The sequence below is a fragment of the Pseudophryne corroboree genome, chromosome 5 (genome assembly GCF_028390025.1).
Source record: "Pseudophryne corroboree isolate aPseCor3 chromosome 5, aPseCor3.hap2, whole genome shotgun sequence".
Lineage (NCBI taxonomy): Eukaryota > Metazoa > Chordata > Amphibia > Anura > Myobatrachidae > Pseudophryne > Pseudophryne corroboree.
In genome coordinates this window covers 825,233,241-825,257,215 of record NC_086448.1, presented here as the reverse complement: position 1 = coordinate 825,257,215, position 23,975 = coordinate 825,233,241, and the positions used below count along the sequence as shown (strand labels likewise).

Genomic DNA, 23,975 nt, shown 5'->3' with positions numbered 1-23,975 from the left:
CTCTACACCGATGGAAGCCACAAGGGCTTGGGGGCCGTGCTGTCCCAAATCCAGGGAGGCCAGGAGAGGGTGATCGCCTACGGGAGCCGGGGTCTTCGGGAGTCGGAGCGAAACCCAGAGAACTACAGTTCGTTCAAACTTGAGCTGTTGGCCCTGGAATGGGCCGTGACCGAAAAATTCCCGGAGTACCTGACGGCAGGCGAAGTCGAAGTGGTCACAGACAACAACCCGCTAGCCCATCTGGACACCGCCAAACTGGGGGCCTTGGAACAGCGTTGGACCGCCCGGTTGGCTAAGTTCCCCCTAAAAATACGCTATCGGCGTGGGAGGGACAATGCCAACGCGGATGCCCTGTCCCGGTTTCCGGTAGATGCCCCCACCGGCCCTACCAATGAGGAACAAGAGGGGATGGAAATACCAGATTTCGCCCGATTTGTGGCCCCTCCGGAAGCCCAGCAGATCACAAGTTGTGGCCTCCAGTTGCAGAAATCCCCCCAGGATTGGGCCACGGAACAAGGCCGGAATCCAGATTTGAGGAGCATCCGCCAATGGAAGGAGCAAGGATACTGGCCGTCCCGTTGTGATAGAGACCAGATCGGGGAGGTAGGTCGGGGGGTGTTGCATCACTGGAACCAACTTTCCGTACTGGAAGGGGTGCTGTGTCGACGCACCTACCTCGAGCAGGAACTCCGCAATGTGTGGCAGATCGTCCTCCCAGAGACAGCCGCCTGGGATCTGGTGGTGGAATCCCACTGCGAAGGGAGCCACCTCGGCGTGGCCAAAACCCTTCAGTGGCTACGCCGGGAGTACTTCTGCCCGGGGCTCCAGCAAGTGGTGGAAGAGGGATGTCGAGTATGTGATCGGTGTGAGGCGACTAAACCCACAGAGCAGAGGGCGCCCGTACAAACCATCGTCACCACCCGACCTTTGGAATTATTAATGATCGACTACGTGCTCATCGGAGAGTCAGCACAAGGATACCAGTACGCCCTGGTGATGACGGACCACCACACCAAATTCACGGTGGTCGCCCCAACCCGGGACCAGACGGCGGACTCAGTCGCCAAGGCCATCGTCGAGCAGTTCATCCGCAGGTATGGTTGCCCTGAACGCCTACATTCCGACCAAGGCGCATGCTTCCAAGGCCGAGTGATGGAGCGCCTCTGCCAGACCTACGGCATGCAAAGATCCCGTACCACGCCTTACCACCCGGCGGGGAATGGGGCCTGTGAAGGATTTAACCGGACCCTCCTACAGATGCTCCGGACCTTAGAGGCCGAGCAAAAGAGACGGTGGCCAGATTTCGTCCAGGAGCTGGTGTGGGTGTACAACAACAGAGTCTAACGCACCACAGGTTTTTCCCCCTATCTCATGATGTTCGGGAGACCCGGAAGAGAACTACAGGACCTTGATCTTTCCCCGACGACAGACGACAGGCAGCGGACCCAGAGCCAGTGGGTCGAGGAACTGAGACGCCGCCTGAGGGCCGCCGGGGAGGTTGCCAAGCGGAATATGGAAGCCACCACCCACCCGCAACCTGGGCGTTCCCTGGGCGGGCCCCTCAAGGAAGGACAGCGTGTCCGCGTCCAGGAGCTGAACGACCGACGGGAAACTCCGCCCTCCATAGTCAAACGACAAGTATCCCCCGGGAACCCGGTCTACGAGGTACGCGCAGAGGACGGCGGCAGAAGTGATCGTGTCGTACACCGGAACATGTTGCGCCCCTGTGCCGCGCCGGGGGCCAGAGCCTCTGTATCCCACCTCCGTTGAACTGGCCACCACCCCCGCCACACTGTACTGGTGGACCCCTATCACCCCGGGGCCGCCCCCCATGGAGGAGGTCCTGCAGTACCTGGAGCTGCCCCCGCCGGAGGAAGAGACACCGCCACCCGAGGCCACCACTGAGGTTCGGCCGGCAGCCCCTGTCCAGGCTGCGCCGCCACGGAGGTCAACTCGGACCACCATGGCCGTGCCTGCCCCACGATTCGCGGATCCAGATTTTGACTAGACGGTAAACCAGCTGCTTGTGGGGACCACAAAGGAAAAGGAGGGGGGAGTATGGGACACTACGGGTGCCATCCGCCGCTGCGTGCCGCCCGGCCGGAAGCCACGGTCACCCGGCCGGAAGCCAACGCAGATCCCCTTCTCCCGGCCGGATGTCATCCCTGGTCCCCGCGTCGCCAGGCGCACCCACGTGCTGTGGCGCGTCATCACAGGGCGACGCGGGCAGCGAATGAGGAGGCGCCACGTCACCCGGCCCAGAAGCCCCTGCAGGTGGGTATGTAAGGGCCGGCGGGGGGGAGGGGAGAGCGGCACGAGTAGGAGACAGAGTGGAGGATTGCTGCTGCTGCTCCTGGTTCTGCTGCTGCCTGGGCCCTGGTAGCTTTCTTGGCCAAAGCTCGTTGCAAGCTGCCTTCATGCGGATCAAGGTAGGCCCTCCGTGAGGCCCCCCCCTCTCAGCATTATCTGTTGTGTTTCACTGTACTATCTGAGTGTAGTTATTGGGTCCCACCGTAGTCTCTTAGTGTAGTGTTTGCGTTTTACTGTATTCTCCTAGGGTAGGTATTGTGTTCTCTGTAGTCTCATAGGGTTAAAAGTGTTGTATCACTGTATATTTGTGTATGGTACTTCCTGTGCGCATAGCGTTCTGCAGTCCCGCCCGCGCGTGTCACTCCCCGGCCAGGATCCCTTCGCAGGTCTGTGGTTAGCTGTGTGAGTTCCGGTCGGGCGCTTAGAGTCGCTGGCTCAGGCCCGGCTCTGTGCGTCGTTCACCCCCCCACCCGTGGCGTTGTTTCTTGCACATTTCCATCCTAGGTATCGGGAGAGTGATCGCTCGTCACGCAAGCGGACAAGATCAAGTCGGGAGAGCCAATCAGTGTTCCGTGTGTGCGTTACGTAAGTTTGTCACTCCATTCCCCCACCCCTTCCCCTGGTTGTGGGCGTTTCCGTCCAGGGTCGCACCGGGTGCTTCCGCACCTCACGGGCACCCAGTCTGAGTACACAAGTGCCAATGATGACCTATCATTGAGCCCGCCTGGGGGTGTTCCGCCTTCCCTCCTCTCTGTCTATGTGTATACAGGTTCTGTTTCCTTGACAGGAATCATCCAGGACCCGCAGCCACTCCCGTCTAGTGAACCAGAGTCACCCCCGAGGAGAACCCGGAGTATTCCCAGCGGAGCAGAGAGACCGCCCTCGGTACGTGTACCAACCCCGGACCCTCACGCGGCCCCTTCTCACACTTTGAGCCACCAGAGTAAGATACTCTGGCTCATGGAAACAACCTCACCCTCTGGTGAATCTGCAGATGCGAGCCCGACCACTGTGCGAGCACATCCAGCTGAAAAGGACGCGAGTGAAATCTTTCGAACTGAAGGGCTTCGAAAGCCACCACCATTGTGCCTAACAGGCGAATGCACAAATGGACCGAGACTGTGCGCGGCTTGAGCACTAATTGTTCCAGATGACGAATAATCTGTACTTTTTGTTCTGGTAGGTAAATTCTTTGATCTACCGTATCGAGAATCATACCTAGGAATTGAAGTCGTTGAGACGGAATTAGATGTGATTTCTTGAAGTTGACAATCCAACTGTGCTGAACTAGTACATTGTACGTCAGCAACGCATGTTGGAGGAGCATATGTTGAGACGGAGCTTTGATGAGCAGATCGTCCAAGTACGGAACTATTGTCACTCCCAGGGATCTGAGATGAGCTATCATCACAGACATCACTTTGGTGAATACCCGAGGCGCTGACGAGAGGCCAAACGGTAGAGCCTAAAACTGGTAATGGTTCTGCCGTATCACAAAACGCAAGAACCTCTGATGAGGTGGCCAAATCGGAATGTGTAAGTACGCATCCTTGAGATCCAGCGCAATCATGAATTCCTGTGGCTCTAAACCTGCAATTACTGACCGCAGAGATTCCATCTTGAACCTGTAGTAAGTTACGTACTGATTGAGGCCCTTTAGGTTCAATATTGGCCTGAACGAGCCATCCGGCTTTGGTACCACAAACAGACTGGAATAATAACCCTTACCTTGTTGGTGTACAGAAACCGGAATCACAACTGCTAAATCCAGCAGAGACTGAATGGCAATTTGCAGAACCGCCCTTTTGTCGTCCGACACAGGCAGTCCTGTCCTGAAAAACCGCAGTGGCGGGAGACATTCGAACTCTATTTTGTAACCTTTTAACACTAAATTGCGGATCCACCCATCTGTGGACGTCAGGAACCACGCCAAATGGAACGTCTGAAGGCGTGCTCCCACAACTGGAGATCTGAGATGGGCTGGGAGCCCGTCATGCCACTGGCTTGTCGGTGACCTTAGCGTCCTGACGACTGGTGTTGGTTTGTTGAAAACCACGTCCTCGACCTCGTCAACCAGGCGTGGCTGTTCCTCAAAAGGGCTGAGGTCTAAAGGATTTGAACTCTGAGGTCTAGAGTATTTCCGTCTAGGTACCGTTGGAGGTAATGGTAGGAAAACAGACTTTCCTCCCGTGGCCTCAGAAATCTGCTGGCATCAGACTCCCTGCTATCCATTTGCCCAATTCAGGACCAAACAACTTCTCGACACCGTAAGGTAAGGCCTCTATACCTCTTTTGACCTCTGCCTCCGCTAGCCAAAAACGCAGCCAGAGTGCTCGTCGTGCTGTAACTAGCGACGATGAAAGGCGAGAACTGAGCTGACAGACGTCAGTAGAAGCTGTACATAGATAATCAGCAGCTTCACAAATTTGATCAGTGAGAAGTATAAGGTGATCGTCATGTAGGACAGACTTGAGTTCTGTTATCCATACTATGAGCGCCTTAGTTACCCAAATGCCAACCAACCCAGGTCTAAGCAACACTCCTGCTGCTATATACATGGACTTTAGCATAGATTCTATTTTCCGGTCTGAAGGGTCTTTAAGCGTAGTAGCAGTTGGTACTGGTATGGTTAATTTTTTTGTAAGTTTTGACACAGACGAATCCACCATTGGATGTCACAGACTCTGGAAACGGGTAACTAGACTTAAATCGGCGAGGTATAGAAAACCGTTTTATCCGGATTCTTCCATGTTTCTACTAACATCTTATTAAGAGATTCCGAAACAGGAAAACACATTGGAGATCTCTGTCGTTTAGTAAATACGACTTAATTATTTGTCAGAGGCTCGTCAGTCTCCGTAAACTTCAGAGACTGACGCACCGCCCTGATGAGATTATCAATGCATGGGCTGTCAAAATCTTCACTATCTGACTGCTGGTCTAATTCGCCCTCCTCACCCTCATCTTGCGCAGTAAAGGTCTGGCACAGAATTGTCAGAATGCAACATAGCAGAAACTGGTAAATCATAAGACAAATTAAATTTATCCCTTCTACCCAAAGTGGACTTGGACCTTTGGCAAGGCTGAGACCCCTCCGGTAGTTCTGGCGGTCTCACCCGAGACTCAGATCTTGCTGCTTCCCGCTCGTGTCGAGCGGCGGCCAATTCTGATTGCAACCCAGCCATTACATCTGCTAGCATTGCCCATGGAGGATCCGGGGATGAAACCGTCTTCGAGACCGGAGCGGATATTGTATTTGTAGCTGAATTCACAAAACATACTGTACATGTGGTAGATCCATCCGGTAACACACTGTTACAGACATTGCAGTGAAACTGCTTTTTAGTTTTTGCTGGTGCCTTACTCATTATGCTGACAGACAATACAATATACAAAGACAGACACTTGCACGACTCAGTAAAATTGTTACTAAGGTGTGTGTAATATATATATGGCCGAAGTGCAGTGCACGTGGTCAGTACTAAATGAAACCTGATACAAAATTCCCACTAACACCCCTGAGCCATCCGGTGGAGTAGAGATGTAGGACAGGAACGTTCTGGAATCAAACAGGAAGAAACAGGAAGCATGGTTAAAATGGCCTACATGCCATGCTTACAGTTACAATCACAGGTCAGGTTATAACACGTCTTTATAACCTGTACCTGACTTTGCCTTTAATATAGGCTTAACAGCCTATTAATATAACCCATGCAGCATATGTAATATTATAACAGATGCAGCCTGTGTAATATTATAACCCATGCAGCCTGTGTAATATTATAACCCATGCAGCCTATGCTTCCCCCCCCCCCTTGCAGCTGCGCTGCCTGTGAGCAGACTTCTCCCCCCTCCCCGTGCTCTGTGTACCGCTGCGTCTTCAGCGGGGAACAGTTGCCAGGGAGCGGGACCTGGAATCCAGAGATCGGTTGCAGGGAGACGGCTCTGTAGCGGGGAGAGCAGCCGTGCTGCGGAAGTGCGGCCGGCGGGTGTGAGCGGCGGTGTAGCGGCTCTTGGCTGCGGCTAAGTCGGATCGGCTGTGGCGGGTGCTAAGCCCCGTACAGCGGCGGTCGGAGCGGCTGGCACCTGTTATCAGCGGCGGGTGCGGGCGGCGGTGAATAGAAAACACAGACCCCACACAGCGGGGCGGCAGCGTGCGTTGATCGCCCCGTCCCCCCAGCATACCTTGTCTCCTGTAGTGAGGGCTATGACGGGGCTTCTTTGTGTAAGCTCCGTCCAGCTCTTCCTGCAGTCAGCTAGTGAGCTGCGTGTGGCTGTGAGGGTGCTCTTTGTGAGGACCGACACGCCATGCGCTGCCTCCGTGCAGCTGGCACTATCCCAGACCCACGTTTTTTGATAAACTGGGAAGAGATGTGCCTAAGTTGTAAAAATAAAAAAATAAAAGTGTGAGAGGTCCACACAAGCGTGCTTACTGCTTGAGCACAGAAAAAAACACTGAGGTACTCTGGGAATATGATGGGGAGGAGAGTTACTAAATTTAAATATTCAGTGCCTTGTTCTGCTAAAGCCTTCATATCCAAAGAGTACTCCAGTGACCCCTAGTGGATGAAAAAGAAAAATGTATACTGGCGGGGGTCCGGACAGTGCCCTGGCACTTAGTCCGCTCTTGCCAGGTAGTTATTTGAGGCTAAAATGCTGCCCAGGGCGCCCCCCACGCCCTGCACCCTGTAGTGCCTGTGAGTGTGGGAGCATGGCGCGCAGTGCGGCCGCTGTGCGGTACCTCAAAGCCGTCACTGAAGTCTTCTGATCTTCTTCTACTCACCTGTCTTCTGACGTCTGGCTCTGCAAGGGGGTGACGGCGGGCTCTGGGAACGAGCATCTAGGCGTACCTAGTCATCAGACCCTCAGGAGCTAATGGTGTCCTGTAGCCAAAGAAGCAGAGCCTTTATACTCGCAGAAGTAGGTCTGCTTCTCTCCCCTATGTCACACGATGCAGGGAGTCTGATGCCAGCAGTTCTCCCTGAACATAAAAAACCTAACATAAAATAAGAATTTACTCACCGGTAATTCTATTTCTCGTAGTCCGTACTGGATGCTGGGTACTCCGTAAGGACCATGGGGAATAGACGGGCTCCGCAGGAGACTGGGCACTCTTAAAAGAAAGATTAGGTACTATATCTGGTGTGCACTGGCTCCTCCCTCTATGCCCCTCCTCCAGACCTCAGTTAGGGAAACTGTGCCCGGAAGAGCTGACACTACTAGGAAAGGATTCGGAATCCAGTGTAAGACTCATACCAGCCACACCAATCACAACGTAAAACTTGTGATCACTATACTCAGTTAACAGTATGAACAACAAATGAGCCTCATTAACAGATGGCTCATAACAATAACCCTTTAGTTAAGCAATATCTATATACATGTATTGCAGAGAGTCTGCACTTGGGACGGGTTCCCAGCATCCACTACGGACTACGAGAAATAGAATTACCGGTGAGTAAATTCTTATTTTCTCTGACGTCCTAGTGGATGCTGGGTACTCCGTAAGGACCATGGGGATTATACCAAAGCTCCCAAACAGGCGGGAGAGTACGGATGACTCTGCAGCACCGAATGAGCAAACTCAAGGTCCTCATCAGCCAGGGTATCAAACTTGTAGAATTTTGCAAAAGTGTTTGAAACCGAGCAGCTCGGCAAAGTTGTAAAGCCGAGACCCCTCGGGCAGCCGCCCAAGAAGAGCCCACCTTTCTCGTGGAATGGGCTTTTACTGATTTAGGATGCGGCAGTCCAGCCGCAGAATGTGCAAGTTGAATCGTGCTACAGATCCAGCAATTGTCTGCTTAGTAGCAGGAGCACCCAGCTTGTTGGGTGCATGCAGGATAAATAGCGAGTCAGTCTTTCTGACTCCAGCTGTCCTAGAAAAATAGATTTTCAGGGCCCGGACTACGTCCAACAACTTGGAATCCTCCAAGTCACGAGTAGCCACAGGCACCACAATAGGTTGGTTCAAATGAAAAGCTGATACCACCTTTGGGAGAAATTGGGGACGAGTTCTCAAATCTGCCCTGTCCATATGGAAAATCAGATATAGGCTTTTACACGACAAAGCCGCCAATTCTGACAAACGCCTAGCTGAAGCTAAGGCCAACAGCATGACCACCTTCCACGTGAGGTATTTTAGCTCCACGGTTTTAAGTGGTTCAAACCAATGTGATTTCAGGAAATCCAACACCACGTTGAGATCCCAAGGTGCCACTGGAGGCACAAAAGGGGGCTGTATATGCAGCACTCCCTTAACAAACGTCTGAACTTCAGGTAGTGAAGCTAGTTCTTTTTGAAAGAAAATAGACAGGGCCGAAATCTGGACTTTAATGGATCCCAATTTTAGGCCCATAGTCACTCCTGACTGTAGGAAGTGCAGAAATCGACCCAGCTGGAAATCCTCCGTTGGGGCCTTCCAAGCAACATATTTTCGCCATATGCGGTGATAATGTTTTGCTGTCACATCGTTCCTAGCATTTATCAGCGTAGGAATGACTTAATCTGGAATGCCCTTTTCCTTTAGGATCCGGCGTTCAACCGCCATGCCGTCAAACGCAGCCGCGGTAAGTCTTGGAACAGACAGGGCCCCTGCTGTAGCAGGTCCTGTCTGAGCGGCAGAGGCCATGGGTCCTCTGAGATCATTTCTTGAAGTTCTGGGTACCAAGTTCTTCTTGGCCAATCCGGAACAATGAGTATAGTTCTTACTCCTCTCTTTCTTATTATCCTCAGTACCTTGGGTATGAGAGGAAGAGGAGGGAACACATAAACCGACTGGTACACCCACGGTGTCACTAGAGCGTCCACAGCTATCGCCTGAGGGTCCCTTGACCTGGAGCAATATCTTTTTAGCTTTTTGTTGAGGCGGGACACCATCATGTCCACCTGTGGCCGTTCCCAACGATTTACAACCCAGCTTGAAGACTTCTGGATGAAGTCCCCACTCTCCCGGGTGGAGGTCGTGCCTGCTGAGGAAGTCTGCTTCCCAGTTGTCCACTCCCGGAATGAACACTGCTGACAGTGCTGTCACGTGATTCTCCGCCCATCGAAGAATCCTTGTGGCTTCTGCCATTGCCATCCTGCTTCTTGTGCCGCCCTGGCGGTTTACATGGGCGACCGCTGTGATGTTGTCTGACTGAATCAGAACTGGTTGGTTGAAGCAGGGGTTCTGCTTGACTCAGGGCGTTGTAAATGGCCCTTAGTTCCAGAATATTTATGTGTAGGGTAGTTTCCTGACTCGACCATTGCCCTTGGAAGTTTCTTCCCTGGGTGACTGCCCCCCAACCTCGGAGGCTTGCATCCGTGGTCACCAGGACCCAGTCCTGTATACCGAATCTGCAGCCTTCGAGAAGATGAGCACTCTGCAGCCACCACAGCAGAGACGCCCTGGCCCTCGGGGACAGGGTGATCAACCGATGCATCTGGAGATGCGATCCGGACCACTTGTCTAACAGATCCCACTGAAAGATCCTTGCATGGAACCTGCCGAAGGGAATTGCTTCGTAAGAAGCTACCATCTTTCCCAGGAATTGCGTGCAGTGATGCACCGACACCTGCTTTGGTTTCAGGAGGTCCCTGATCAGAGATGATAATTCCTGGGCCTTCTCCTCCGGGAGAAACACCTTCTTCTGTTCTGTGTCCAGAATCATGCCCAAGAACAGCAGACGCATCGCAGGAATCAGCTGTGACTTTGGGATATTTAGAATCCAGCCGTGCTGATGCAGCACTTCCTGAGATAGTGCTACGCTGACTAGCAACTGCGCTTTGGACCTCGCCTTTATAAGGAGATCGTCCAAGTACGGGATAATTAGGACTCCCTTCTTTCGGAGGAGTATCATCATTTCGGCCATTACCTTGGTAAATAACCGCGGTGCCGTGGACAGACCAAACAGCAACGTCTGGAATTGCTAATGACAGTCCTGTACCACAAACTTGAGGTACTCCTGGTGAGGGTGGCATTCTGTATGCCGGCGGTCGGGCTCCCGGCGCTCAGTATACCGGCGCCGGAAGCCCGACCGCCGGCATACCGACACTTATTTTCCCTCGTGGGGGTCCACGACCCCCATAGAGGGAGAATAAAATAGTGTGGTGCGCGTAGCGCGCCACCGTGCCCGTAGCGTGGCGAGCGCAGCGAGCCCGCAAGGGGCTCATTTGCGCTCGCCACACTGTCGGTCAGCCGGCGGTCGGGCTCCCGGCGCCGGTATGCTGGGCGCCGGGAGCCCGACCGCCGGCCAGCCGTAGTGAGGTGGGCAAATGGGGACATGCAGGTAAGCATCCTTGATGTCCAGTGACACCATAAAATCCCCCTCTTCCAGGCTTGCAATAACCGCCCTGAGCGATTCCATCTTGAACTTGAACTTTCTTATATAAATGTTCAAGGATTTTAAATTTAGAATGGGTCTCACCGAACCGTCTGGTTTCGGTACCACAAACATTGTGGAATAGTAACCCCGTCCCTGTTGAAGGAGGGGTACCTTGATTATCACCTGCTGAAGGTACAGCTTGTGAATAGCCGCAAGTACTACCTCCATTTCTCTGGGAGCAGCTGGCAAGGCTGATATGAGGTAACGGCGACGGGGAGTTGCCTCGAACTCCAGCTTGTATCCCTGAGATACCACTTGCAGAACCCAGGGATCCACCTGTGAGCGAACCCACTGGTCGCTTAAGTTCCGGAGACGCGCCCCCACCGCACCTGGCTCCGCCTGTGGAGCCCCAGCGTCATGCGGTGGACTTAGTGGAAGCAGGGGAGGATTTTTGTTCCTGGGAACTGGCTGTCTGGGGCAGCTTTTTCCCTCTCCCCTTGCCTCTGGGCAGAAAAGAAGCGCCTCTGACCCGCTTGCCTTTCTGGGGCCGAAAGGACTGTACCTGATAATACGGTGCTTTCTTAAGCTGTGAGGGAACCTGAGGTAAAAATGTCGATTTCCCAGCTGTTGCTGTGGATACGAGGTCCGAGAGACCATCCCCAAACAATTCCTCACCCTTGTAAGGCAAAACCTCCACGTGCCTTTTAGAATCAGCATCACCTGTCCACTGCCGAGTCCATAATACCCTCCTGGCAGAAATGGACATTGCATTAATTCTAGAAGCCAGCCGCAAATATCCCTCTGTGCATCCCTCATATATAAGACGTCTTTTATATGCTCTATGGTTAGCAAAATAGTATCCCTGTCGAGGGTATCAATATTCTCTGACAGGGTATCAGACCACGCAGCTGCAGCACTACACATCCATGCTGAAGCAATTGCAGGTCTCAGTATAGTACCTGAGTGTGTATATACAGACTTCAGTATAGCCTCCTGCTTTCTATCTGCAGGCTCCTTCAGGGCGGCCGTATCCTGAGACGGCAGTGCCACCCTTTTAGATAAGCGTGTGAGCGCCTTGTCCACCCTAGGGGATGTTTCCCAACGTAACCTGTCCGCTGGCGGGAAAGGGTACGCCATCAGTAACCTCTTAGAAATCACTAGTTTCTTATCGGGGGGAACCCCACGCTTCTTCACACAATTCATTCAGCTCATCAGATGGGGGAAAAGTCATTGGCTGCTTTTTCTCCCCAAACATAATACCCTTTTTATGGGTAACCGGGTTAATGTCAGAAATGTGCAACACATTTTTCATTGCCGTAATCATGCAACGGATGGCCCTTGTGGATTGTGGATTTGTCTCATCCTCGTCTACACTGGAGTCAGACTCCGTGTCGACATCTGTGTCTGTCATCTGAGGTAGCGGGCGTTTTTGAGCCCCTGATGGCCTTTGAGACGCTTGGGCAGGCGCGGGCTGAGAAGCCGGCTGTCCCACAGCTGTTACGTCATCGAACCTTTTATGTAAGGAGTTGACACTGTCGATTAATACCTTCCACATATCCACCCACTCTGGTGTCGGCCCCGCAGGGGGTGACATCACACTTATCTGCACCTGCTCCGCCTCCACATAAGCCTCCTCATCAAACATGTCGACACAGCCGTACCGACACACTGCACACACACAGGGAATGCTCTGACTGAGGACAGGACCCCACTAAGTCCTTAGGGGAGACAGAGAGAGTATGCCAGCACACACCACAGCGCTATATATCACAGGGATTAACACTGTACTGAGTGATTTTTCCCAATAGCTGCTATTATACACAATTTGCACCTAAATGTATGTGCCCTCCCCTCTCTTTTTACCCTTCTCGTAGTGTATACTGCAGGGGAGAGCCTGGGGAGCGTCCTTCCAGCGGAGCTGTGAAGAGAAAATGGTGCGGTGTGCTGAGGAAGATAGCCCCGCCCCCTCCCCGGCGGGCTTCTCCCGCTTTTATAATAAAGTTAATGGCGGGGGATTAGGCACATATACAGTGTATTATGTGCAATTTATGCCAAAAAGGTATACATATTGCAGCCCAGGGCGCGCGCACGCAAACCCCCCCCCCCCCCCCCCAGCGCCCTGCACCCACCAGTGCCTGGAGCGTGTGGTGTGCTGTGGGAGCAATGGCGCACAGCTGCAGTGCTGTGCGCAACCTTATTGAAGACCGGAGTCTTCAGCCGCCGGATTTCTTCTGGTTCTTCCGTCTTCTGGCTCTGCAAGGGGGACGGCGGCGTGGCTCCGGGAACGGACGATCGAGGTCGGGCCCTGTGTTCGATCCCTATGGAGCTAATGGTGTCCAGTAGCCTAGAAGCACAAGCTAGCTGCAAGCAGGTAGGTTTGCTTCTCTCCCCTCAGTCCCTCGTAGCAGCGAGTCTGTTGCCAGCATATCTCACTGAAAATAAAAAACCTAACAAATACTTTCTTTCTAGGAAACTCAGGAGAGCCAACTAGGAGCACCCAGCTCTGTCCGGGCACAGATTCTAACTGAGGTCTGTAGGAGGGGCATAGAGGGAGGAGCCAGTGCACACCAGATATAGTAACTAATCTTTCTTTTAAGAGTGCCCAGTCTCCTGCGGAGCCCGTCTATTCCCCATGGTCCTTAAGGAGTACCCAGCATCCCCTAGGACGTCAGAGAAAGTCTTTTCAGAGAAACTCAGTAAAGCTCCTCAGTGTGCATCCAGTCTGCCTGGGCACATATTCTAAACTGGAGTCTTAAGGACAGGCATAGAGGGAGGAGCCAGTTCCCACCCCTTTGAAAGTCTTAAAGTGCCCATGTCTCCTGTGGATCCCGTCTATACCCCATGGTTCTTGATGTGACCCCAACATCCTCTAGGATGTATGAGAAATTCTAATGCTGATTCGCTAGTTTGGTACAGCACTGTGAATATTGTAATGCTGATTGGCTTGAGTTTGGTACAGCACTGTGAATATTGCAATGCTGATTGGCTAGAAGCTGGTACAGCACAGTGAATATTGTAATGCTGATTGGCTAGAAGCTGGTACAGCACTGTGAATAGTGTAATGCTGATTGGCTAGAGGTTGGTACAGCACTGTGAATAGTGTAATGCTGATTGGCTAGAAGTTGGTACAGCACTGTGAATAGTGTAATGCTGATTGGCTAGAAGTTGGTACAGCACTGTGAATAATGTAATGCTGATTGGCTAGAAGTTGGTACAGCACTGTGAATAGTATAATGCTGATTGGCTAGAAGTTGGTACAGCACTGTGAATAGTGTAATGCTGATTGGCTAGAAGTTGGTACAGCACTGTGAATAGTGTAATGCTGACTGGCTAGAAGTTGGTACAGCACTGTGAATAATGTAATGCTGATTGGCTAGAAGTTGGTACAGCACTGTGAATAGTGTAATGCTGATTGGCTAGAAGTTGGTACAGCACTGTGATTAGTGTAATGCTGATTGGCTAGAAGTTGGTACAGCACTGTGAATAGTGTAATGCTGATTGGCTAGAAGTTGGTACAGCACTGTGAATAGTGTAATGCTGATTGGCTAGAAGTTGGTACAGCACTGTGAACAGTGTAATGCTGATTGGCTAGAAGTTGGTACAGCACTGTGAACAGTGTAATGCTGATTGGCTAGAAGCTGGTACAGCACTGTGAACAGTGTAATGCTGATTGGCTAGAAGTTGGTACAGCACTGTGAACAGTGTAATGCTGATTGGCTAGAAGTTGGTACAGCACTGTGAACAGTGTAATGCTGATTGGCTAGAAGCTGGTACAGCACTGTGAATAGTGTAATGCTGATTGGCTAGAAGTTGGTACAGCACTGTGATTAGTGTAATGCTGATTGGCTAGAAGTTGGTACAGCACTGTGAATAGTGTAATGCTGATTGGCTAGAAGTTGGTACAGCACTGTGAATAGTGTAATGCTGATTGGCTAGAAGTTGGTACAGCACTGTGAATAGTGTAATGCTGATTGGCTAGAAGCTGGTACAGCACTGTGAACAGTGTAATGCTGATTGGCTAGAAGTTGGTACAGCACTGTGAATAGTGTAATGCTGATTGGCTAGAAGTTGGTACAGCACTGTGAATAGTGTAATGCTGATTGGCTAGAAGCTGGTACAGCACTGTGAACAGTGTAATGCTGATTGGCTAGAAGTTGGTACAGCACTGTGAACAGTGTAATGCTGATTGGCTAGAAGTTGGTACAGCACTGTGAACAGTGTAATGCTGATTGGCTAGAAGCTGGTACAGCACTGTGAACAGTGTAATGCTGATTGGCTAGAAGTTGGTACAGCACTGTGAACAGTGTAATGCTGATTGGCTAGAAGTTGGTACAGCACTGTGAACAGTGTAATGCTGATTGGCTAGAAGTTGGTACAGCACTGTGAACAGTGTAATGCTGATTGGCTAGAAGCTGGTACAGCACTGTATACAACCACACGGAGAGCTCGCGCTGCTATGCAGGTCACTGAGGAGGTCTCTCACCTGGATAGATCATTCTCCTGGTACCTCTTGGATAATTTTGGAAACAGAGAACGGCTTGGCATAAAAGAGAGTGCAGCAACTCCAACGCCAAAGCTGCTTCCGTCCCCGTCTACCACCAGCTGGCTCTCTGCATCCGCCAGACCTGCCTGAAACAGGGGACAATTTTATACACACGTCTGTGATAGACAGCAAGGGCCTAATCTAGGGTGAATTTAAAGACGCCACATTCAGGCCTCCCTGCCCGGCTATCAGTGTGATCCTGGAGAGGATTGTTATGAGAGTCTGTAATCAGCCTGGGGCAGCTGTGATGCACCCTCCCAATCACTAGGTGACGTCCGGCAGGAACACAGAATAGAATATCAGAGAAGTTTCTTATAGAGTAACCAAACATAGGGCATTATGGGAGTGTCACCGGCTTGTCGCTGATAGTGGCTGCGTACACAGGAGGTCATACTCTACCACTGGGCTGGTGCAGGGGTCAATGGTGCAAACAATGGTGGTGTCAAAAAAAGCGCAAAGTGGGTGTCTCGGTGAACATTAATATGCATGGATGAGAACCAGGGAAGGGCTTTGTAGCAGCATTTGTATAAAGTCACAGACAGGTAACTGCCAATAAATGTGGCCGTACCTGTAGCCACCTGAATCAGCCTAAAATGTCACACCGCACAAAGCATAACGTTTGGGAAATTCCCAAATACAAGACCAGGAGTCAGTCGTGGTCACAGCACATGTGAGTCCATGGTAATGCGGAGCCCTGGGAGACTGGAGAGTACGGGAAATATACTGTACACACCCCACTGTCTCCATGTGGAACCTATGCAAAGAAGAAAGTACAGCTTGTAGGTGCCAGGGGTCAGCAGTCCCATATGCAGAAAATATGAATTCACTCACGGGTAATTCTATTTCTCGTAGTCCGTAGTGGATGCTGGGAACTCTGTAAGGACCATGGGGAATAGTGGGCTCCGCAGGAGACTGGGCACATCTAAAGAAAGATTAGGTACTATCTGGTGTGCACTGGCTCCTCCCTCTATGCCCCTCCTCCAGACCTCAGTTAGGGAAACTGTGCCCGGAAGAGCTGACATTACAAGGAAAGGATTTTTGGAATCCAGGGTAAGACTCATACCAGCCACACCAATCACACCGTACAACTTGTGATAACCTTACCCAGTTAACAGTATGAACAAAAACTGAGCATCACTCAACGGATGGCTCATAACAATAACCCTTATTAAGCAATAACTATATACACGTATTGCAGAAAGTCCGCACTTGGGACGGGCGCCCAGCTTCCACTACGGACTACGAGAAATAGAATTACCGGTGAGTAAATTCTTATTTTCTCTGACGCCCTAGTGGATGCTGGGAACTCCGTAAGGACCATGGGGATTATACCAAAGCTCCCAAACGGGCGGGAGAGTGCGGATGACTCTGCAGCACCGAATGAGCAAACACAAGGTCCTCTCAGCCAGGGTATCAAACTTGTAGAACTTTGCAAAGGTGTTTGAACCCGACCAAGTAGCCGCTCGGCAAAACTGTAAAGCCGAGACCCCTCGGGCAGCCACCCAAGAAGAGCCCACCTTCCTTGTGGAATGGGCTTTTACTGATTTTGGATGCGGCAGTCCAGCCGCATAATGCGCCAGCTGATTCGTGCTACAGATCCAGCGAGCAATAGATTGCTTTGAAGCAGGAGCACCCAGCTTGTTGGGTGCATGCAGGATAAACAGCGAGTCAGTTTTTCTGACTCCAGCCATCCAGGCTACATAGATTTTCAAAGCCCTGACTACATCAAGTAACTTGGAGTCCTCCAAGTCCCGAGTAGCCGCAGGCACCACAATAGGTTGGTTCAAATGAAACGATGATACCACCTTTCGGAGAAATTGGGGACGAGTCCTCAATTCTGCCCTGTCCATATGGAAGATCAGATATGGGCTTTTACATGACAAAGCCGCCAATTCTGACACACGCCTAGCCGATGCTAAGGCCAAGAACATGACCACCGTCCACGTGAGATACTTTAAGTGGCTCAAACCAGTGGGATTTCAGGAAATCCAACACAACGTTAAGTTCCCAAGGTGCCACTGGAGGCACAAAAGGAGGCTAAATATGCAGCACTCCGTTAACAACGTCTGAACTTCAGGCAGTGAAGCCAGTTCCTTTTGAAAGAAAATGGATAGGGCCGAAATCTTGACCTTTATGGATCCTAATTTTAGGCCCATAGTCACTTCTGACTGTAGAAAGTGCAGGAATCGACCCAGCTGGAATTCCTCTGTAGGGGCCTTCCTGGCCTCACACCAAGCAACCTATTTTCACCGTATACAGTGAAAATGTTTTGCTGTCATGCCTTTCCTAGCCTTTATCAGCGTAGGAATAACTTCATCCGGAATGCCCTTTTCCGCTAGGATCCGGCGTTCAACCGCCATGCCGTCAAATGCAGCCGTGGTAAGTCTTGAAACAGACAGGGACCCTGTTGCAACGGGTCCTGTCTGAGAGGCAGAGGCCATGGGTCTGAGAGCATTTCTTGCAGTTCCGGGTACCGAGTCCTTCTTGGCCAATCCGGAGCAATGAATATTGTACTCAACTCCTCTTTTTCTTACAATTCTCAGCACCTTGGGTAGGAGAGGAAGAGGAGGACATACATAGACCGACTGGAACACCCACGGTGTTATCAGTGCATCCACAGCTATCGCCTGAGGTTCCCTTGACCTGGCGTAAAACCTTTTTAGCTTTTTGTCCACCTGTGGCAGTTCCCATCAATTTGCAATCTGCGTGAAGACTTACTGATGAAGTCCCCACTCTCCCGGGTGGAGGTCGTGCCTGCTGAGGAGGGCTGCTTCCCAGTTGTCCACTCCCGGAATGAACACTGCTGACAGTGCGCTTACTTGATTCTCCGCCCAGCGAAGAATTCTGGTGGCTTCCACCATCGCCACCCTGCTCCTTGTGCCGCCTTGGCGGTTTACATGAGCCACTGCGGTCTGACTGGATCAGAAACGGTTGGTCGCGAAGCAGGACCTCTGCTTGACTTAGGGCGTTGTATATGGCCCTTAGTTCCAGGATATTGATGTGAAGGCAAGTCTCCTGACTTGACCACAGACCTTGGAAATTTCTTTCCTGTGTGACTGCCCTCTACCCTCGGAGGCTTGCATCTGTGGTCACCAGGACCCAGTCCTGAATGCCGAATCTGCGGCCCTCGAGAAGGTGAGCACTCTGCAGCCACCACAGGAGAGACACCCTGGCCCTGGGGGATAGGGTGATTAACCGATGCATCTGAAGATGTGATCCAGACCACTTGTCCAGTAAGTCCCATTGGAAGGTCCTCGCATGGAACCTGCCGAAGGGAATGGCCTCGTATGATGCCACCATCCTTCCCAGGACTAGAGTGCAGTGATGCACTGACACCTGTTTTGGTTTTAATAGATTCCTGACCAGTGTCACGAGCTCCTGAGCTCTCTCTATCGGAAGATAAACCCTTTTCTGATCTGTGTCTAGGATCATGCCTAGGAGAGGCAGATGAGCTGTAGGAACCAACTGCGACTTTGGAATACATAGAATCCAGCCGTGTTGCCGTTTCACTTCCAGAGAAAGTGATACGCTGTTCAGCAGCTGCTCTCGTGATCTCCTTTTTATGAGATCATCCGTGATAATAGTGACACCCTGCATCCGCAGGAGCACCATAATTTCCGCCATTACTGTGGTGATATTCTCAAGGCTGTGGAGAGACCAAACGGCAACGTCTGAAATTGGTAATGACAATCCCGTATCTCAATTCTGAGGTACGCCTGATGAGGTGGATAAATGGGGACATGAAGGTATGCATCCCTTATGTCCCGATTCACGATAAAGTCTCCCCCTTTCAGGCTTGCAATGACCGCTCTTAGCGATTCCATCTTGAACTTGAACCTTTTCAGGTATATGTTCAGGGATTTTAATTCAATATGGGTCTGACCTAACCGTCTGGATTCGGGACTACAACATGGTCGAATAATAACCCCCTCATGTTGAAGGAGGGGAACCTTGACCACCACCTGTTGAAGATACAATTTGTGAATTGCAGTTAACACTGGTTCCCTCTCTTGGTGGGAAGCCGGCAGGGCCGTCGGTGAGGGGGCATCTTCTCACAGTCCAGCTTGTATCACTGAGACACAATATCTATTGCCCAGGGATCTAACAGGGAGTGAACCCACTTGTGGCTGAACTTACGAAGGCGTGTCCCCACCGGGCCTAGCTCCGCCTGTGGAGCCCCAGCGACATGCGGTGGATTTTTGTAGAGGCCGGGGAGGACTTCTGTTCCTGGGAACTAGCTGTGTTGTGCAGCTTCTTTCCTCTGCCCCGGCCTTTGACAAGAAAGTACGCACCTCAGACTTTCTTGTTTCTCTATTCGAAAGGCTGCATTTGATAATGTCGTGCTTTCCTAATAAGGCAAAATATCAGAATTACCAGCTATAGCTGTGGAGACCAGGCCCGAGAACCCTTCTCCACACAATCCTCAGCCTTCCATATGCCTCTTTAGTCGGCATCATCTGTCCATTGCATATTACTACAGGACACGTCAAGCAGAAATCGACATAGCTTTGACTCTAGGACCCAGTATACTCATGTCTCTTTGGGCATGTTATATAATTATATATCTATCACTTAAGACAGCATCTTTAATATATATATATATATATATATATATATATATATACATACACATATATATATATATATATATAAATATCTATATGCATACTAGGGTCTCAATCTCTGCTGATAAGGTACCTGTCCACGCTGCCACAGCGCTATAAACCCATGCCGACACAATCGCCGGTCTGGGTAGTACACTAGAACGTGCACGCTATCGGCAGGATCCCTGAGAATAGCTAGTGCTACTGTCTGTGCAAACAGGACACCCTAGGGCAGTGGTTCCCAAACTTTTGTGAGTCACGGCACCCTGGAGTGTCAGATTTTTTTTCACGGCACCCGTAGGCCACAAGTTTCTTATTGAGAAATTTCTAAAAAAATATTAGATTAAGTAAATTATTTTTATATGTCATCCTTAGGTTCAGTTATATGGTGAGGGACAAGATTTGCTTCTGTTTGTCCACATATTTTATAACTGGAAGCCATCAGCACTGGTTTTGCCTATTAAATTGACAATAAATAGTTTGAATTAGTCCTTGACCACCAACCTGAGGCACCCCTGCAAGTGTCCCGCGGCACCCCAGGGTGCCACGGCACACAGTTTGGGAACCACTGCCCTAGGGGAAGATTCTCAACACATCCTGGCCCTAGTGGGGAAAGGATACTGCCTGAGAATTTTTTTGTGGGAAGGTGCAGTCTCTTGTCTGGAGATTCCCGCTCTTTTTCCTCATGAGAGGAGGGGAATTTACCTCAGCTTTCTTCCCCTTAACATGTGTACCCTTGGGTCAGGGACAAATGAGTCATCAGTGATATGCAAATCATCTTTTATTACAATAATCATATATTGAATACCTTTCAGCCATCTTGGCTGTAACTTTGCATTATCGTAGTCGACAGTGGAGTTAAACTCCGTGTCGATACCAGTGTTTATTATTTTGGATAGTGAGCATTGAGAGACTCTGAAGGTCTCTGTGACATAGGGACAGACATGGGTAGATTTCCTGTCTGTTCCCTAACGTTTTGTGCATTAAATTCACCTTAGCACTTACACATATCCAAATAGGTGTAGGCGTTGTCGACAGAGACACCCTCTCACACACATATACGCTCTATCACCTCCTTAGAGGAGTATTTTACCTCAGACATGTTGACACACGCGTACCGACACACCACCCACACAGGGGATGCTCTATTTGAAGACAGTTCCCCCACAAGGCCCTTTGGAGAGATAGAGTCCCAGGGATTACACTACAACTCAGTGTTTACCCAGTAGCTACTGTATATACAAATTTTGCGCCTAAATTTATGTGCACCCCCCCCCCCCCTCTTTTCACCCTTTGTGTACCAGGATACTGCAGGGGAGAGCCTGGGGAGCTTCCTTCCAGCGGAGCTGTGAAGAGAAAATGGTGCTGGTGTGCTGAGGAAGAAGGCCCCGCCCCCTCAGCGGCGGGCTTCTCTCCCGCTTTCTGTGTAAAAAAATGGCGGGGGTTTTTACATATATACAGTGCCTTATGCCAAAAGATACTTCAATTGCTGCCCAGCCCCCCCCCCCCCCCCCCCCCCCCAGCGCCCTGCACCCTACAGTGACCGGAGTGTGTAAGTGTGCTGGGAGCAATGGCGCACAGCTGCGGTGCCGTGCGCTACCTTAAATGAAAACAGGAGTCTTCTGCCGCCGATTTCGCCGTCTTCAAGCTTCTGTTCTTCTGGCTCTGCGAGGGGGACGGCGGCTCCGGGAACGGACGATCGAGGACAGGTGCCTGTGTTCGAACCCTCTGGAGCTAATGGTGTCCAGTAGCCTAAGAAGCGCAATTTAGCTGAAGGCAGGTAGGTTTGCTTCTCTCCCCTCAGTCCCACGTAGCAGTGAGTCTGTTGCCAGCAGAAGCTCACTGAAAATAAAAAACCTAACAAATACTTTCTTTTACTAGCAGGCTCAGGAGAGCCCTCTAGAAGCACCCAGCTCTGGCCGGGCACAGACTCTAACTGAGGTCTGGAGGAGGGGCATAGTGGGAGGAGCCAGTGCACACCAGATAGTACCTAATCTTTCTTTAGAGTGCCCAGTCTCCTGCGGAGCCCGCAATTCCCCATGGTCCTTACGGAGTTCCCAGCATCCACTAGGACGTCAGGGAAAGCTGTGATACACTGGGGTAAATTTACTATTCAAGTTCGCCGATGTAATTCGTATTGCCGGCAGAGATTAGTAAAACACTGCCGGACATAGCACAATGAAGCCCGGCCAGATCAGTGAGATCCGTGCAGGGCTTCATTGTGTACAGTATTTAACCAGTTAAAAAATAAGAATTTACTTACCGATAATTCTATTTCTCGGAGTCCGTAGTGGATGCTGGGGTTCCTGAAAGGACCATGGGGAATAGCGGCTCCGCAGGAGACAGGGCACAAAAAGTAAAGCTTTAGGATCAGGTGGTGTGCACTGGCTCCTCCCCCTATGACCCTCCTCCAAGCCAGTTAGGTACTGTGCCCGGACGAGCGTACACAATAAGGGAGGAATTTTGAATCCCGGGTAAGACTCATACCAGCCACACCAATCACACCGTACAACTTGTGATCTAAACCCAGTTAACAGTATGATAACAGCGGAGCCTCTGAAAAGATGGCTCACAACAATAATAACCCGATTTTTGTAACTATGTACAAGTATTGCAGATAATCCGCACTTGGGATGGGCGCCCAGCATCCACTACGGACTCCGAGAAATAGAATTATCGGTAAGTAAATTCTTATTTTCTCTATCGTCCTAGTGGATGCTGGGGTTCCTGAAAGGACCATGGGGATTATACCAAAGCTCCCAAACGGGCGGGAGAGTGCGGATGACTCTGCAGCACCGAATGAGAGAACTCCAGGTCCTCTTTTGCCAGGATATCAAATTTGTAGAATTTTACAAACGTGTTCTCCCCTGACCACGTAGCTGCTCGGCAGAGTTGTAATGCCGAGACCTCTCGGGCAGCCGCCCAAGATGAGCCCACCTTCCTTGTGGAATGGGCCTTAACCGATTTAGACTGTGGCAGGCCTGCCTCAGAATGTGCAAGTTGAATTGTGTTACAAATCCAACGAGCAATCGACTGCTTAGAAGCAGGCGCACCCAACTTGTTGGGTGCATACAGTATAAACAGCGAGTCAGATTTTCTGACTCCAGCTGTCCTGGAATATATTTTCAGGGCCCTGACAACTTCTAGCAACTTGGAGTCCTCCAAGTCCCTAGTAGGTGCAAAGGCACCACAATAAGCTGGTTCAGGTGAAACACTGACACCACCTTAGGGAGAGAACTGGGGACGAGTCCGCAGCTCTGCCCTGTCCGAATGGACAAACAGATATGGGCTTTATTGAGAAAAAACCACCAATTTGACACTCGCCTGGTCCAGGCCAGGGCCAAGAGCATGGTCACTTTTTATGTGAGATGCTGCAAATCCACATATTTGACTGGTTTTAAACCAATGTGATTTGAGAAATCCCAGAACTACGTTGAGATCCCACAGTGCCACTGGAGGCACAAAAAAGGGGTTTGTATATGCAATACTCCCTTGACAAACTTCTGGACTTCAGGAACTGAAGCCAATTCTTTCTGGAAGAAAATTTACAGGGCCGAATTTGAACCTTAATGGACCCCAATTTGAGGCCCATAGACACTCCTGTTTGCAGGAAATGCAGGAAACGACCGAGTTGAAATTTCTTTGTGGGGCCTTCCTGGCCTCACACCACGCAACAAATTTTCGCCACACGTGGTGATAATGTTGTGCGGTCACCTCCTTTCTGGCTTTGACCAGGGTAGGAATGACCTCTTCCGGAATGCCTTTTTTCCCTTAGGATCCGGCTTTCCATCGCCATGCCGACAAACGCAGCTGCGGTAAGTCTTGGAACAGACATGGTACTTGCTGAAGCAAGTCCCTTCTTAGCGGCAGAGGCCATAAGACCTCTGTAAGCATCTCTTGAAGTTCCGGGTACCAAGTCCTTCTTGGCCAATCCGGAGCCATGAGTATAGTTCTTACTCCTCTACGTCTTATAATTCTCAGCACCTTAGGTATGAGAAGCAGAGGAGGGAACACATACACCGACTGGTACACCCACGGTGTTACCAGAACGTCCACATCTATTGCCTGAGGGTCCCTTGACCTGGCGCAATACCTGTCCCGTTTTTTGTTCAGACGGGACGCCATCATGTCCACCTTTGGTATTTCCCAACGGTTTACAATCATGTGGAAAAAACTTCTCAATGAAGTTTCCACTCTCCCGGGTGGAGGTCGTGC

The 23,975-nt window shown here is 50.8% G+C and overlaps 1 pseudogene; it reads right to left on the bottom strand.

Moving 5' to 3' along the window:
• The window catches only part of LOC134928606 (kinesin-like protein KIF9), a 372,888-nt pseudogene that overhangs the window by 42,428 nt on the left and 306,485 nt on the right, over window positions 1-23,975 (bottom strand).